Source organism: Mustela putorius, unplaced genomic scaffold, assembly GCF_011764305.1.
Source record: "Mustela putorius furo isolate JIRA1106 unplaced genomic scaffold, ASM1176430v1.1 tig00001059_pilon_pilon_pilon, whole genome shotgun sequence".
NCBI classification, from domain to species: domain Eukaryota; kingdom Metazoa; phylum Chordata; class Mammalia; order Carnivora; family Mustelidae; genus Mustela; species Mustela putorius.
Window position 1 is genome coordinate 420593 of NW_025421553.1, and position 17056 is coordinate 437648.

A 17056-nucleotide genomic window follows, 5' to 3' on the forward strand; every position below is an offset into this window, starting at 1 on the left:
TGTATAATGCAAAAGAACCCCACCCCAAGGAAAAAAAAAAAGAGAGAGAGAGCAAGAATAAGCCAGTGAAGTCCCATGAGGACTTTTCCCAGTAGATGCTTCTTACAACCATTAGTGACTACTAGATCTGAGTAGTCAACTCAATTCCTTTCTCTCAGGGGGTTAAAAATCAGATGTGAGACACAAGCACCAATACCAGAGAAAAGCAAAAGACAAGAACCACATATGGAGAAACTAGCAAGCAGAAACAATGAGGTTAGAGAAGTCATAAATCGAAAGAAACCATGAAGTAAGTAGTTAAGTAAAAAGAACAGAAAAGACAGAAGAAAAATGTAAGACCATTAAAGTAGAAGAGAAAGAGAGAAATGCAGTAGCGAGTACAGCAGAATAGATAACATATGACAAAGATGTGCTCTGAGATGACAAGAGCTCTTCTTTTCCCTGGACCGGTGAAGTGAGCTTGTGCGTTTTTGGAGTCTGACTTTTCATCTATAGAATATGGTCTCATGTTCCATGCTTTCCAGATATCCTTTGCAATACACCACTAATACTGAGATATCCACCTGTGCAACATGTGAAGATCCTAACTAAAATGATTTCCTGCTATCATTGTAGATGGTGCCATCCCAAAGTCACAGTACATTTACCAATAATTATAGAAGCCTGTTGAGCATCTCTGTTCCATAGGCATACTTTCCCTCCCACTGAATGTACCAAATAATTGATGACTTCTTTACTCCAGAACTGTTAACATTCCCTGCAATCATCAGTATAAATACTTTATTAATAATTTGTATTTATAGAACATCTGCCTCCCGAAGAGCTCAGAGCTGTTTACAAACATCATCTCATTAATCCTGATAGCAACCCCCCCCTTTTTTATAAGGTAGAAATGTGTAACAGCTAATGGATACTGTCATCTCCATTTGACTCGTGGGAAAACTGAAATGCAGGGAAGAGTTGCCTTTTCAAGTTCAACCAGTAATCTGAGAAATAGTGCAAAAATATAATCTGGAACTTCTCCCTTCTTACAATTTGTTTTCTCCCCTAAAAGCCTCTCATTTCCGGTCACACACATACTCACTGGAATGCACAAGTATAAATTTTTAAATGCAGCTTCCTCTACTATGGGTTTAAAAAAAAAAAAAAAAGCCCCATAAATTCAAGTATAAAAACTTAGTGGAGCTTGACTTTTCAAGAGGTTATCACTACAGCTGGAGTCACGAAGAATGATTAAATTCAAGAACTTAGATGGCATTTTTACCACTATTTCCAAGCTGGTAAAAAAGTTTCTGTTTGACATCTCAATGTGCCTTTCCCCCATACTGGAAATAGAACAAACAACTTTAGGATGACAAAAGTGAAAATAATAAAGCTTTTCGAGAAGGATGCAAGAGATGGCACCTCAAAAACATTACTGATGTTGAACGTTAGATAACTGCCACATGCTAGGTATATCCATGCATTAGGTCATTACAGCTCTATGAAGTTGGCATTTTACTTTATAGGTAAGGAGACTGAGGATCAATGAAGTAAAACAAATGGGGAAGCTGAACTTTAACCCTATTGTCTCTGCTTCTCTCACCTGTGCTTCCAGCTAACACCACCCAGCACATAGTCCCCTGCTGCCACTTTTCTTGTTTTGAATGATATAATCCTAGAATCAGAGAACCAGCCAGCTACAGCATGGTATAGCCGCCATAGTTCATGTTTTATGTCAGTTACAGAAAAATCAAAGGAAATTTATTAAATAATGGTTGGGGTTTGGGGCTTGTTTTATTTGTTTTTTGTTTGTTTGTTTGTTTGTTTGTTTTGAGAGAGAGAGGGCACAATTAGAGGGAGAGAGGGAATCTTAAGCAGGCTCCATGCCCAGCTTGGAACTTGATCTCCTGACCCTGAGATCGTGATTTGAGCAGAAACCAAGAGTCAGACACTCAACTGACTGAGCCACCCAGGTGCCCCTAAATAATAGTTTTTGGTGTTAGAAAACCTTGAGCATTGTTTGTAACTTAGACCCTGAAATATAATTTAGTTGCTTAAAAAAGCCCTGTCAAGAGAACTCTACAGAAAGATGGTACGGTTAGTAAAATCAGGACAAAATGGAAACATTTTTAAGCTGATGACTTACCCCTAATGGAGTAGAACTGGGTCCAAAGTTTCCTGTGACCACACAGATCCATAGGAAAATTCCACCAGACACCTAGAACGTATTAATAGAGCACATCTGTACATATCTATAAAATTTTTTTTTGATTCAACAAGCTATCCACAACTCAAACAAAGAAAGCAAATTAGCCCTTCCTCAGCTTTTTCCTTCTATTCAGCCTTTCTCAGATTGGGCGATGACCAACCACATTATTGAGGGTGATCTTTACTCAGTCTACCAATTCAAATGCTCATCTCTTTCAGAAATACCTTCCCAGATACACCCAGAAATACTTTTTCCCACCTATCTGGGCATGCCTTGGCCCAGTCAGGTTGACACATCAATTAACTACCACATTTAATTTTTTGAAGAAGCATCAAACTATTCTCACAGCAGCTGGTTCATGTCACATTTCTGCCAATAGTACTCAAGGGTTCTGATTTTTCTACCTCCTCACCAGTATTTTCAGTTTTGTTTTTAAGATTTGTCATTATCAACACAGATAGCTCTAATTCATTCATTTTGTCCACTCTCCACCATTTCCTTCTAGAATATACAATAATTCATTATCCATCCCCTAAGGGAAATACTTACATTGTTTCTTCTCTGGTTGCTTCTAGTATCTTTCCATTCACATATGTGAGAGTTTCTCTGGGTCACTATCTAGGAGTGGAATTTCTGAATCACAGGGACAAGTAATCCGAACCTTAATATATACTGCCAAAACTCTCATCAAAGAGAATTTACACTCCCACCAGCAGAATATGAAGGTTCCTGTTACTCCACATCCTTGAAAATAATTGCTACTCTCAAAATCTACGTTGCATTTCCCAGCATTTAGATAGAACAGAAAGGATTTCTGTGTCTGATCTGTCTGTAAATTTACAGATTTTCTGTCAGTACTTTTTGGTTTTCTTTTTGTCTCTTCCCTGCCCCACCTATACCCTATACCTGAAGACACACACAAGGCCCCCCTTCCTCTTTTGATGCTAGCTTTACTATGACACTGATCTAGGCTTTTTTCCCCACTTGAGAAACTGTCAGAAGCTCAGCCAATCATCTCCCTCTTTACAGGAACTATAAACTAAAATGACTTAAAGACCTTCTGGAGTTTTCTGGATAGTGAACTAACTTCCACTGTGATGCTTTCCAGCCATCAGAATCAGTCCCTAGGTCATGCTGGGGGCATGAACCCATGGACTATGGAAGCAGAAAAAAAGTATGACTGGAAACATGACTTGCCTTTACATCTGGAAGTGGGAATGGGGTGAGGCATGCTAGGCACCAGGAACAAAAGGCAAGGGACATTAAAAACTCAGTGACCACGAAACACAATACATTAATGAAACACTTAAGGAAAATTAATGCAAAAAATTCATGATAAACAAAATACCAAAATTATAAATATAGGACCAGCATTATGATCACATCAATATTGACTATAACCTTTTCAGTTTTAATCCAATAAACCCCATCTTCATATTAAGAGTGCTTTTGACATTTTTTAACAAGAATCAATTAAGGAAAAATTAAATTCACATGCATGCCTCCTTTTAAAAATTCAAAATGAAATAGCTTGATAAATCCTCTTGAATATAAGACTGCCAAGGGGAACATGAGAGCAGATTTTTCACCAATAAGAATACATTTGAAGATTAACATCACAGAAGCAATCTTCTCATTCGTCAACTTGAAATTAACATTGACAGCCATTTGTAAAACTTGGTGAACTGTATGGATTACTCATCAGTATCCTATTAAGATTATGATCATAATGGAGAGTTTCTATAATCAAGCCAAAGGTAGCCCAATGCCATCTAACAGAGGTATATCAGTTTGATAGGACTGCCACAGCAAAATACTACAGACTGGTGGGCTTAAACAATACAAATTTATCTTCTCACAGTTCAAAAGGCTAGAAGTACAAGATCAAAGTGCCCATAGGGATGGTTTCCTATGAGCCCCCCCCCCCACATATCCCACCAGGATTGTAGATAGTCACCCTCTCGCTGACTCTTTGTATGGTCTTTCCTCTAGGTGGGCACATCCTTGACCTTTCTGTGTGCCCCAACTTCCCCTTCTTAGAAGGACTCCTGTCATACTGGATTGGTCTTATAAGGACACCTTAATAGTCTCAGTTTAACTGAATTACCTCTTTAAAGGCCCTGTCTCCAAATATCCTCACATTGTGAGGTACTGGGGGTTAAGTCTTCAACATATGAATGGTGGAGGGGAGGCACAGTTCAACCTCTAACACAGAGAAGATAAGACATTTGTCATTCATCTCAAGTGGAAATTCCCTCAATTGTTCAGCCTATCAGAACAGCACTAACATAGCAGCACACCTGGGTTCAAAATCAACAGATAGAAGCCAGGAAACCTGCAAAGCCCTTTGGAGGTATCACTGTGATACCCAGTTCCTTGCGGAACCTATGAACCCTACCCAACAGCCTCAAGGAGTAGGATAGGATCCCAGAGCAAACTCATACAAATCCAACCAGTCAACCAATAGTACAGAGTTCCCCACAACATCACAACTCTGCTGTAAATGAGGGGTTCGGCAGGTCACCCTGGGGCTGGAGCGAAGTCATCCCAGCAAACATAGAACTAAAGCTTACAGTAACACGGCCCATCTGGAAACAGCTGTGCAAATGCAATACTTAACAGTTCAGCTTTGTCCTTCTACATGAAAAGTCTCCTTTTGAGTAAAAGGTGCACACATTTTGTGACTCTAAGATGGAGCATCAGAAATTCTGGTTGGCCCTTCATCTAGCCCGTGGACTTCGCAGCCAAAAGAGCTCGTGTATCTTATTTAAACAGCATTGCCCGAGGGACACGAAACAAAACGAGAAAGAGCAACATTGAAATTGCTTTCCAAGTCCCCCAGATGCCAGATACAAGTAGTTATCTGAGCATCCTCTTTCCTGTGTTCTTCTTGAAGGAGCTATATAATCTTCATATGCTGGAGCTACCACACTCGGAAAATCAGGAGTCCGACATCAAGGGTCATGATGAAATGTGCGGGTGGACTGCTCATTTGTAACCTTCTTAAATACCTTGGCAGAAAAGGATTCTATAAATCTGAAGTAACGGTTATAACAGCTCCCTTTAAATGGTGATAGGTTTCAGAGAGGCGGCGGCAGAAGGTGAGTGAGGACAAAAGTCATTGTCCATGGCTGTGTTGGGCTCCTGTAAGAATCTGGAAGTCCCTGAGGATGCGGTTTGAATTTAGACTTTGTTTGTGGGAGGAGGATGGTGACTGGTTGTTGTTTCTAAAATAATGGTATTTCTCCTTTGTGTAGTGGCTGGCATCTTAATAAACGTGAGCATGGCTTAACAATCAGGCTGCAAATCTGTTCTAAAGGCAGCATCTGGGGGATCTGAGTTACAGAAAACTGCTTTTCTGATTACCGTTCCTGCTTAATGCTTGGGGAAAAAAGAGAAAACACACACACACACACACACACACACAACAACAACAACAACAACCCTGGAATAATACTCCCTGCTCATCTCACCTACTTGTTAATCTGGAGTCAGTTAAAGGAAGCATACTGTGGAAAGCATATTGTAATGGGTGAATAGCTGTTTTTAAAAAAAAAGAATCAGGGGGAAGAAAAGGCATGACATTAAACAGTACAAATGATCCAGGCTTTTGCTCTACCAAACCTCGGGGCAATGTCTTTTCAATGTCATTCTTTAGAAAAAGTCTTTGAGACCATGCGTGTCTTTTTAAACAAGGCAGGCCAGGGGGAGAAAAGAAAAAGAAAAGAAACAAAAAGAGGGGGAGGGGTGGGGAAGGGAAGGGAAAAAAATGGGGTTAAAAAAAAGCTTTTATTTTAAAAGCAAACAGCTAAGTGATTTGCTGCACACTTGCCATGAATAATAACGAGCAGATTTGTGGTGTGTTCCTCTTTTTAATTAGCACGTTGCCTTCTGCAGCAGTACCCTGTCTTATTACAGAGCTCCTAGAGAGCCCCACTTGAAGCAATGCACCAAACAAGATGGGCGAAGAAACCCCAGGGAGTAGCCTCGGAGTTGATTTAGAAAACGTCCACTTTTTTTTTTCTCTCCACCTCGGCAGTTTTTTGCTTTTTTGGTTTTGGGGGTTGTTTTGTTTTGTTTTGTTTTTCCTCTTCCTCTGGAGATGAAGTGTCTAAAAGCATCCTGGATAGGCTTTCTGTTTTGTTTTTGCATAGAAAACACTGTAGACATGCATGAAGCTGTCCTTGTTGGCTCATCTCTGAATTATCTCTTTGCTGTTCTAAGTCCAGAACCACGCGGGTTCTGATCTGTGCAAGGTCAGAGATGGACCTTGTTGTGCTATTGAGGGCAGAGGTGGGACAGATCCTGGCCAGATGATCTTCATTTAATAAAACAGTGTAAAAATGTTAACACAGGCACTTGAACACCCAAACAACTACAGAACTTGTGAAAAGCCCTGTATTCGGGAGTCCTGATATTTGGAAAAGACTTAGTGGCCTAAAGTTGAGTGTCCAGGTAGCAGTAGCAAGAAGGTAATTTGGCTAACGTGAGGCAAATTGATAATCTTGAAGGGGAACTTCAAATGCAAAAAAAAAAAAAAAAAAAGCACCTGGGAAAATGAAAACCAATCCTACAAATCATCCTTCTGTCTGTAATTAAAAAGCATCAGCAACATCCCTTTCAGCAAGCCCTAAAATCCAAGTCAAGATACCAACCAGCTCTGGTGTAGCTCTCAGATTTCGTCTGCACACACACAGACCCCGTGCAGAATGTTAATTTGTTTTCCGTCACTGGGAATGTCGAGCATGCTGACACAGCTAGGTGAGGCAATCTAAAATTGTTCCAGGATTTGATTTTCATGTGAATGCAGCCTACAGCTGCATTTGATAGTGTACCGCGTTGATATGACACCTTTTCTACAAGGTCTTTGGTGGAATACATCTGCTGAACAGAACTGAAACAAAATATGTGCCTTGACTCCAACTTGTGGCAGAGAGCTATCAAAGTGGAAACTCGCTCGGACCCATTTGCATAATATGCAGATGCAAATCTAATGAGAAAGGTATATTGACAGCCGTTGCCTTGTTATCGGGCAATGCTGTGCCTAACAGTATGTGGTACCCAGACATAATCTCCTGTAATGTTATTTTGCAATTTAAATGTTTTCTCCTCCTCCGAAAGGAGACAGGCGTCAGTAAGTGCCAGGCATCAGACATCAGGAACTGACATTCGAGGTAAACCGCACCAACCCATTCAGACAGAACCTGGCCAGTTTATTTGGAGACACAGGTCTTCACACTGGGGGCTCGCTCTTGGTGGGAGAAGAGGGAAGAGCGGTAGCCCCAAATGCACACTGATGCCTCATTTTCACCGTGTTCCAATGGCTGCTCTTTCAACCTCAGTGCCAGTTCTGAGTATATTTCAAGGAACATTACTGAGAACAAAATCGAAGGCCATCAATATTAATGATCTGAACCAGGAAGATAGCTTTTAGTGTGCAAATTAATTACCCTAATCACAGGGTTTTTTGTATCCATTTTAATGAAATAACTATTTATTTCATTGAATCCTGCGCTTTTCTTTTGCAAATAAGGCACATTTACATGATAAATACATGAAATTTAAAAGGATGACTAAATTAAATTGGGGAAAAAAGACCTTTTTAAATACAATTTTCTTAGGAAAAACAGCTAGATTAATGGGTTGGTTAGCTGACTGGCATCTGTGATTAAATCTTTTTTAATGTACGTCAAATAGAATTTAATGGACCTTGAGAAATGTCTACACAGTCAGTAATATTCAGGGACCGGGGGAGATTCCAGTTGTCTCCTGTCATTTGTTGGCGAACTCCTGAAGCATTTGGCCTTGGGATTCTGCCTGACACATGGAATTCACACTTCCAGTCTCTGCTTTATCATGGGGTGGGGGGCGAGGGGGTGGGGATGGGGTCCTTCTTTTCCCTTGTACTCTCTTCTTTAGAGAAGCCAATCTTTAACAATGTAACCAGTACATTGACTTAAGAGAAGTGTGGGCCAAAAAGTAACCATACCATCCATGAAGGCGTGAAAAGAGTTGAAATATGTCTCATATTTAATCATCTAATTCACATTTGTTTCAAACTGAGCTGGCCTCCGTAATGGCACGGAGGGGGGTTGGGGGGAGGGGAGCAAAGAAAGAGAGAGGCTGCTTAATTCAGAGGAAATTTCAATGAATCTTTGAGAGTCTATGGGTTTTGAAAACTTTATTTATTGTGGGGAAGCTTTGAAGGGCTGCACATTCAACAGAAGAGATATTTGAAATGCGCTCGGGCTTCTTTTTTTTTTTTCTTTTCTTTTTCTTTTTCTTTTTTTTTTTTTTTTGATAATAGGCCCAAAGAACAGAGCATCTTTCTCTGCTAGCTCCCCCCGCCCGGCCCGCCTCTGTGCCACCAGAGATGTCTCCCTCTGCCTTTGATTGGGAATGATCAATTGCAGCTGTGGCAGCCAGGCAGGCGGTGGCCCCAGGCACCAGGAACAGGAGCCCTCTCCCGGAGCATTACGATTTACATTTCAAATGGCTGCCACCATTTTAAAGATAATTATAACCTTTTGAGATTAATAATTTTCGGTGGCTTCTCTTATATTATCACAACGTAAATATTAATTTAGCTTGTTTAAAGGAAACATCTCTCTCTCTGTCTCTCCCCCTCACCCCCAAGCTCCCCTCACTCCCTGCAAGAATGCAGAACAAAGGCTCCCAACCCACATCTGTCTGGGGGCAGGATGGAGTTGGGAAGGTCGGACCCTGAATCAGCAGATAGAATTCAATACCCCGATCCCGACCTGGCCTCGATCTCGGATCTTACAGTAAAGCAACCACGGCAGGCAGATGGCGTGAGCAAAAAAGACAAGGAAGTTACTTTCTGCATTGCTGAGACGTCTAAAGGCGTCATTTTTTAAAAAGTAAATTGTTTTCAGTTTGATTTAACCCAGGAAGTCGACCTGCAAACTCTGGCAGATGGGATTCACATCTCTTCAGTCATATTCCAAGTGTGGAGGGAGATCTCGCAACGATGAAGCTGTCTTGATGAACTCAATAGTCTTGAAGAGAACAGGGAAATTGCCCACAAAAGATATTGAGACTATAAAGAGGCTTATATTTCACTGTTACTGCAAACTTCCTTTCTGCTTATTATCATTCCAACACTTTATTTCCCACCAGCTGACGCAGCTGGGAAAAACATCACATTGCACAAACAGATGTCGACTCGCTTAGATTGCCTGGCCACGCTCCGTGGACCGTGATCTATTTTTTGCTGCCCCACAAGTATTGAGCATGTTGTAGGCATGAGGACATGGCTGCTTTTTTTTTTTTCCTTCTTTTACATTCATTAGATTGCTTTAAGTATTCTCTTTAGGGCCGATTGCCTTCTATCGTTCAGCATCATTCCAACAATTTAAATCAGCCCAACAAAACCAAGGAACATGTTTCTCATATCCAGTGATAAATAAGAAGAATCACGTATATTAAGAAAATTGATAATGGTCCCGGTCAGATGTTGCAAGCGGGTCATTCGGCTGCTCTCCTTGATAAAGTGCAGAGCTACAATAATTGCTCTGAGATCTCCTTCCCGACAAGACCTTTATCTCCTAGGCACCAAAGCCGTGGGATTGAGCATTGCTTGAAAGTGACTTGGGGAATAAAAGTGCTCATGAAATATGCATGACTAACACATAGGCTGCCAAGGGAACTTAGTGTATTATGTATGACCCTTCTGTAATTGTAAGGAAATGATATTCATTTAAGTGGATGTTTATCACAGTTAAAGGTGCACCTAATGAAACAAAGGTCATAAGCCTAAAAACATAAGGTTATAACCCTTTTATTGCACCATTTCTCTCTCTGTTTGAAAAGACCTGGCCTTTATTAACAGCTGTTTTTCCTAACACCTGTGTGCTCTGTTTATGCGGCCTTAAAGAGTTCCTGTCACCCGTATTTAAATGCCAAAAGGACTATTACATTAAATGCTCTTCTAATATTATATCCACACATCTGGGAAATATCAGACAACACGCGGCTGTATATATCGATTTGGGCTAGAGTTTTTAGCTACTGACATTTGGTTGGCTGAAGAGCATTTCCCCCCTGCTTCTCGCTCTGGGAAATGCCTAACAGTACATTCAGATGAGAAATGGGCTTTTATTCTGAGATCGGGGATGATGCGGTCCTTCTGGAGAAGCCTATGTTGGAGGCAAAACTGCATGAGGCCACATTTCAGAGTAGACAGACAGCAGGACTCCCAGGAATCAAACTCTCCAGACTGGACTCCAGCTCCAGTCCCTGTGACCTGGGGCAAGTCACTTCACAGCACTGGGCTGCGGAACAAATTTTCATCTCTCAAATGAGACCCATCAAGGGTCGTGAGCTCCCAGGTGTTATGGGGATAAATGAGTTAATATTTTAAAAGCACTTAGAAGAGCTGCTGGCATGTAGTAAGTCCCGTGTATTTGTTAAAGTACATAAAATAGACCGTTTGTGGGGGTGGTTTGTTCTGCTGTCATTCTCTTTTGCACCTAATTAACCTTCCCCAAGCCCATGCCCACCTTTAGGATTTGGATGGCTGTACCACACTTCATCGGCCGTGGAAGCTTCCAGCTGAAGCCAAGTGTGTGCAACACGTCTTGGTGAGGGGAGCATTCGGTTGGGAATTCCCAGCTTGGCTTGGTGAGCCATTCGGTGGGGGTTCACCGGCTTATATAAACAATAAGCACATTTGGACTGTGCCAGTCTCGCTGACATTCAGCCGGAAAGTTAAAAGAGCACCGCGGAGCGGGTGAAAAAAAAAAATTACTCTAGAAAAACATGCAGTGGAGGAAACCCCTAGAGTCTTCACAAGCTGAATCCAAATTAATAATGACTCTCTAAATTGCCTTAATGTCATTTTGTTTTGCTTCACGTTGTGAGGCGGAAACAGGAGAGAACACAGATATACCACCTTATGTGAGGAAGCATGTATTAACTCGAGAGACTTCTATGGATTTCATAACACTTTCATTCATTACTTCCCTCTGATCTCGGAATGGCCACCTGGGATGGATGGGGTGGTCCTCGCCCAGCCCACAAGGCTTTCAATCGCTTGCAGCCCCTTGACTGTCCCTTCCAAAATGGAACCTCTTGTAATGACCAAAGTCGCCTGATATAAGGTTAAACAGAAAATGTGAACACACTGTGGAGAGTGGGATTTTTACATAGACCCCTAGAACAGTAATCATAAAATAATCTGATTCATTAAATCATCAAACTTGTTTTCTTAGATTTCAGAGAGAAATCACTGTAATGTGATTGCATGGAACCCAACAGTTCTGGAGTGGGCTTGCTTGTGCTTGAACCCGGGCTCTAGCCTTACTGTGTGACCTAGGGGAAGTTACTTAACCTCTCTGTACATAGAGTGAGTAGTTCCTCCATTTCATCTGCTAGACAGGGATCATGATAAGACTAGCCCTCATGTGTCACGTGGATTATACACAAGAGAATGTCCATGAGGTGTCTGGAAGATAAGTACTCTGTTATTGTAAGCTATTGTATTACTATAACTGTTAGAACGAAAACCACCATTTAAGGAAGCTTTGGCATCATCATACCACCCCCAGTGTTTTACACTCAGAGGAATTTGTTCACAACACCTTAGGTGATGTTTAAATATGCCTAAGAATTCTGTGACATTCTTACTTTTAAAAAGTAGAACTCACTTCTCTCCTTGGCTGTGGACTGCACAAGTGACTCACTTCCAAAGATTAGAATGCAATAGAAGTGGTGGTACATGAATCCCAAGGCTAGCTTATAAAATCCACTTCCATTCCTGGCATGTTCTCTCTTGGCTTACCAGCTCTGAGGAGAAGCTGGCTGCCATGTTGTGAGGACCCTTGTAACCCTTTGGAGAGGAGCCTAATGCAGAGGTCATGGGACTGAGCTATCTTGGAAGAAGACTCTTTAGCTCTTAGGTGATTTCAGTCCTCAAGGCTTAGAGTCTACCTTGTGGAGCAGATAAAAGACCTCTGTGCCGTGCCCTGTCTGAATTCCCAACCCAATGGAAACCAGAAGATAACAAATGATTATTGTGGTTTGGGGGCCATTTGTTACATAGTAATAGATAACTAACGCAAAATCCTTCAATACAGAGGCTGAAGTTTCACTTGTTAAGCTGAGGACTTCTGTTGGTAGAGACAGGAAGTAGGGAAGGGTTTTGAAGAAGGTCAGGTATAGACCACAGTGCAAATTAGCAAACTTTTTTTTTTAATAACTCAGAATGTATTATTTTACTTCTATATATCATTTAACATGGGGATCTTTAGTTCAATAGTTAAATAATTCTATCCAATATGTAATTCTTATTTCTAGGATGACCAGACACCCAGTCGACCCAGGACTATCCCAGTTTTCACAGTGCAATTCCCATGTCCCAAGACATCCCTCGGTCCTGGGCCAAAATGACTGGTCCCTCACTTGTATCAGAGAATAAATGATTCCTGCTCATCTCATCTGAGCTAGTCCCATAGGCAAAAGCGTCCCAAAGGCAAAAACATAAAGGTTTGTGTGTGAACATATGTGTTGTTAGAGGAAAGGAGACATATCCCCCACAGGCCCCATCTGTCCATGTTACTCCAAACTTCTCGCTCTGACCATGAGACCTCTGAGTCCTTCTCTTGGGTGAGAATGGGTGGGAAAGGAGGGTACCAGGGCTCTCCGTTCACACACCCTTCCTATGTCATGGGACCTACAAATGGAGGGGAGACAGTGTTGATGAGAAGTTGCCATGGGAGGGGAAAGCAGGGTTCGAGGAGAATCTCGGTAGCATTTAGCTATATCTCTATTAAGTGAATATAGACGAGAATGCTCAGAATCAGTTTTCTTCCCCTCTGCCCTTTAGTGATGGTCTGCTTTGTTTTGTGATTCAGGAGACCATAGCGGGTGTTATTTGTTTATTTAATAAAAACTTCTAAGTCTGGAAAAGATGAAAGAATGTCTTACTTAAAAGTAGACCAGAGGGGGTGCCTGGGTGGCTCAGTGGGCTAAAGCCTCTGCCTTCAGCTCAGGTCATGATCTCAGGGTCCTGGGATGGAGCCCCATATTGGGCTTTCTGCTCAGCAGGGAGCAGGCTTCCCCTCTCTCTCTACCTGCCTCTCTGCCTACTTGTGATCTCTGTCAAATAAATAAATAAAATCTTAAAAAAAAAAAAAAATGTAGACCAAAGAACCAAAGACTCAGCTGCAACCCCACCTGGTCTTTTTCCTGCCTTGTCAATAATCAAAATAGCACCCAAATACCTAATCTCCTAGAACTGTCATACAGGCAGGAGAGAACCAGACAAGAGTGTTTATTGTCCAGAGTGTATGAAGGCAGAGAGGAGTCACACCCACAGTAACAGATTTCTGCTGCTTAGTTCCACAGCAGACCCATAAGAATAGCTTTACTCTGAAAACAGTGTTCAGATGGAAATTCACCTGGGTGGTGAATACAGGCATTTATAAGCAAAGGAAGTGTTAGTAAAGGAAATGTTGGCTTACACAAATCCACCCAAACAATACATGCATTAATTAGAAGTTGTTCTTATCCGTTTGTTAAAGCAACCTTTTCCGTCCCCCTGTCAGAAGGGCTACTCTCTAATCTTAGAAGTAGCAATGATACTCACATGCAACAATGAGGGAGCAGTTACTGCCCAGACAAGTACAGGAGAGCTAAATATGTACTTATTTAACGGAGACATGCAACAAACCTAACGAGGCAGATGTTAACAAGTCCCTGTTTTAGGGAGAGGAACCTGAGGCCCAGCGTCGTAGAATAACGGCTGCAGAGTCACATTTCAGGTGGGTTCACCCTCCACACCTGGGCTCTTTCTTTGATTAAATCAGTCTCTGATGACTCAGTTCTATTTATGCAACTCTGTGGACACATGCCCCCCCCCCCCCGCCCCGTAGGCAGCAAGAGTTACTTAACAAGTTCAACTGCCTCCCTGAACCCTCTCTGAGAACAAAGGATCTGAGACCAAGAAACAAAGCCTCAGGGAGGATGAGAAGATGAAGAAATGCAAGGCACAGGATGAAAGCAGGAAAGTGAAACTTAAAGACCAGGCAGAAGCATGGGTGAGCCAAGGACAAGGGAAGGAGAGAGGAGACGGGAGGAGAATGAAGGAAAAGGGGGCTGCCAGGGTCGGTGTGGAGAAAATGTAGACCCAAGCAAGAGCAGGCGTCACCACGATTCTGTATCTGATCACTGATTCAAGTCTAAACTAAGGTCATGATTAAAGGCTGCAGAATTTGCATCAGAAGAAAAATTTTCCTGGTTCCTAGCAAGTTACTTGTGGCTATTGACAAACTGATTCTATCTAAAGTTTACACGCAAAGGCCTGAGACCCAGAAGAGCCAACAAAATATTGAAGGAAATGAACAAAGTTGGAGGACTGATACTACCGAATTTCAAGTCTTACTGTAAAGTTATGGCAATCAAGACAGTGTGGAAATGGCAAAAGAATAGACAAATACATTAGTAGAAGAGAACAGAAAACCCAGAGATAGACCCCATGTGAATACAGTTAACTGATCTTTGATAAAAGAGCAGAGGCAATATAATAGAGCAAAGATAATCTTTTCAAATACATGGTGATAGGACACCTGGATATCCACATACCAAAAAACACAGCCCTAGATGCAGACCCTACAGACATCACAAACATTAACTCAAAATGGATCACCAACCCAAATGGAAAACACAAAATTGTACAATTTGGGGAACATAACATAGGAGAAAGCCCAGATGATGTTGGGTACGGAGGTGACTTTTTAGATATCACACCAACGACGTAATCCATGAAATAAATGATCGCTTAGCTGCATTTGATTAAAATCTAAAAACTTCCACTCTGAACAAGACACTGTCAAAAGCACGAGAATACAAGCCACAGACTGGGAGAAAATACTGCAAAAAGAAGTAGCAGGAATGTGAAATTATCAGAAGAATGGGATGACTTTATCATGAATTACATAATAAAATCGGGGCACCTGGGTGGCTCAGTTGGTTAAGAATCTGCATTCAGCTCAGGTCGTGATCCCAGGGTCCTGGGATGGAGTCCCACATCGGGCTCCCTGCTAGTCGGGGAGCCTACTTCTTTCTCTGCCTGCTGCTCCCCCTGCTTGTGCTTTCTCTCTTTCTCTTTCTCTCTCTGACAAATAAATAAAATCTTAAACAAGCAAATAAGTAAAATGTCCTCCACTCCAAGTTGCCTGCCTGATGGTGTTAGCTGGGAGGGTGGGGGAGGGGGGCTTCTGTTCTCCAGAGATGGCATCCTCTCACTGTTGCCATCACCAGTTAGTCTATTGTGTTTTTTTGTTTGTTTTTGTTTTGTTTTGTTTTTTTGTTTTTTCCCATGCTGAGTCCAAAGAGCCTCTTGATTACTAACAAAGCAACACAGCAAACCCAGCTGAAAGCACGCTTTCATCTTTCCCCAGGAAAGCCCGCTTAGTGAAGATGGCCAAAACACCTGGCCCCTTCTCCGCCCCGCAGCCTCCCCGAAAAACTCTTACACAGAAGCTCAGCTCCCAGGGTTGCAAACAAGTCAACCCCAACCACTCTTGTCATTTCCAGGTTTCCTACACTTGCTCTGGGGTTTGTGTGTGTGTGTGTGTGTGTGTGTGTGTGTGTGCGGTAAGTGGCTCTACCTCCATGTGGTTTCCTCTCATTTGCCTGCTGCCACAGGCTCTGGTGTGGAACCGAGTTCGCTTTCTTTTTTTTTTTTTTTTTAAAGATTTTATTTATTTATTTGATAGACAGAAATCACAAGTAGATGGAGAGGCAGGCAGAGAGAGAGAGAGAGGGAAGCAGGCTCCCCGCTGAGCAGAGAGCCCGATGCGGGACTCGATCCCAGGACCCTGAGATCATGACCCGAGCCGAAGGCAGCAGCTTAACCCACTGAGCCACCCAGGCGCCTCCCGAGTTCACTTTCAAATCCAATCTCACACAAAAGGAAAAAAGCAAAAAAGTCATGAAAGGCAAAGCTGGCCACAGCCATGAACACGAATCTCCCTGCTGGATTCTTCTGGTTTATTCATCTAATGTGAGGCAGAGGAATCCACTCTTGCAAGCAGGTGCTGAGACAGAGACCCAAGTTCTAGGGCCCTGCCTGTCAGAGGAAGAGCTCCTAAGACGGCCAAGTGTTGAAGCCAAGCCCACTAGTGAGTAACACCCACAAGGGCCCTGGACCCCTTTCTCTGATAACAGTAGCAGTCCCCAGGGCCTTGCCTTTCAACAACATGGTGGAAACCATCCAAAATTTATTTCAGACACCAAGTTCAGGATTAGGGCACCAGAGGAAATGACAGGGTTTCCAGAGGGAAAGTATGCATTTTCTTTCAAAACAACAAAACCAAAAAATGTTTCACAACCCCCACGGCATTCACATCTTTGCTTGAAATGAAGTGGCTAGTTCAGAGTTCTTTATATACAGCAGCAGGTCCTGCTAAATCATACATGTGGTTGGAATTAGAAAGGCCTCTGTCCAATGTCTGGGTTTACTCAGACTGGCTGGGTTATCTCAGGAAAAATCAGGAATTCCCAACCAAAATGGAACTGGGTGGGGTCTGGGCACATGCGCGCGCACACACACACACACACACACACACGCGCGCGCGCACCGTGTACAAGGTGAAAGCTTCCCTATGGGGAGGTGGGCTGCTACAGTGGACATAGAAAGCATCCTATATTTTGATCCTGAGTACTCCTAGAATAAGGATGGCAGAAGTCCTTCATAGTAAACCCAGAAATGACCTGGCACATGTCCATAAAATCAGGCAACACGGTATCTTGTTTTGCTCCAAAACCTGTGAATCTCTTCTACTTCCTTCCCCCCTCAACTTGAAATGCTAAATGCTGGACATGCTCAGAGAGTGAGTGAGT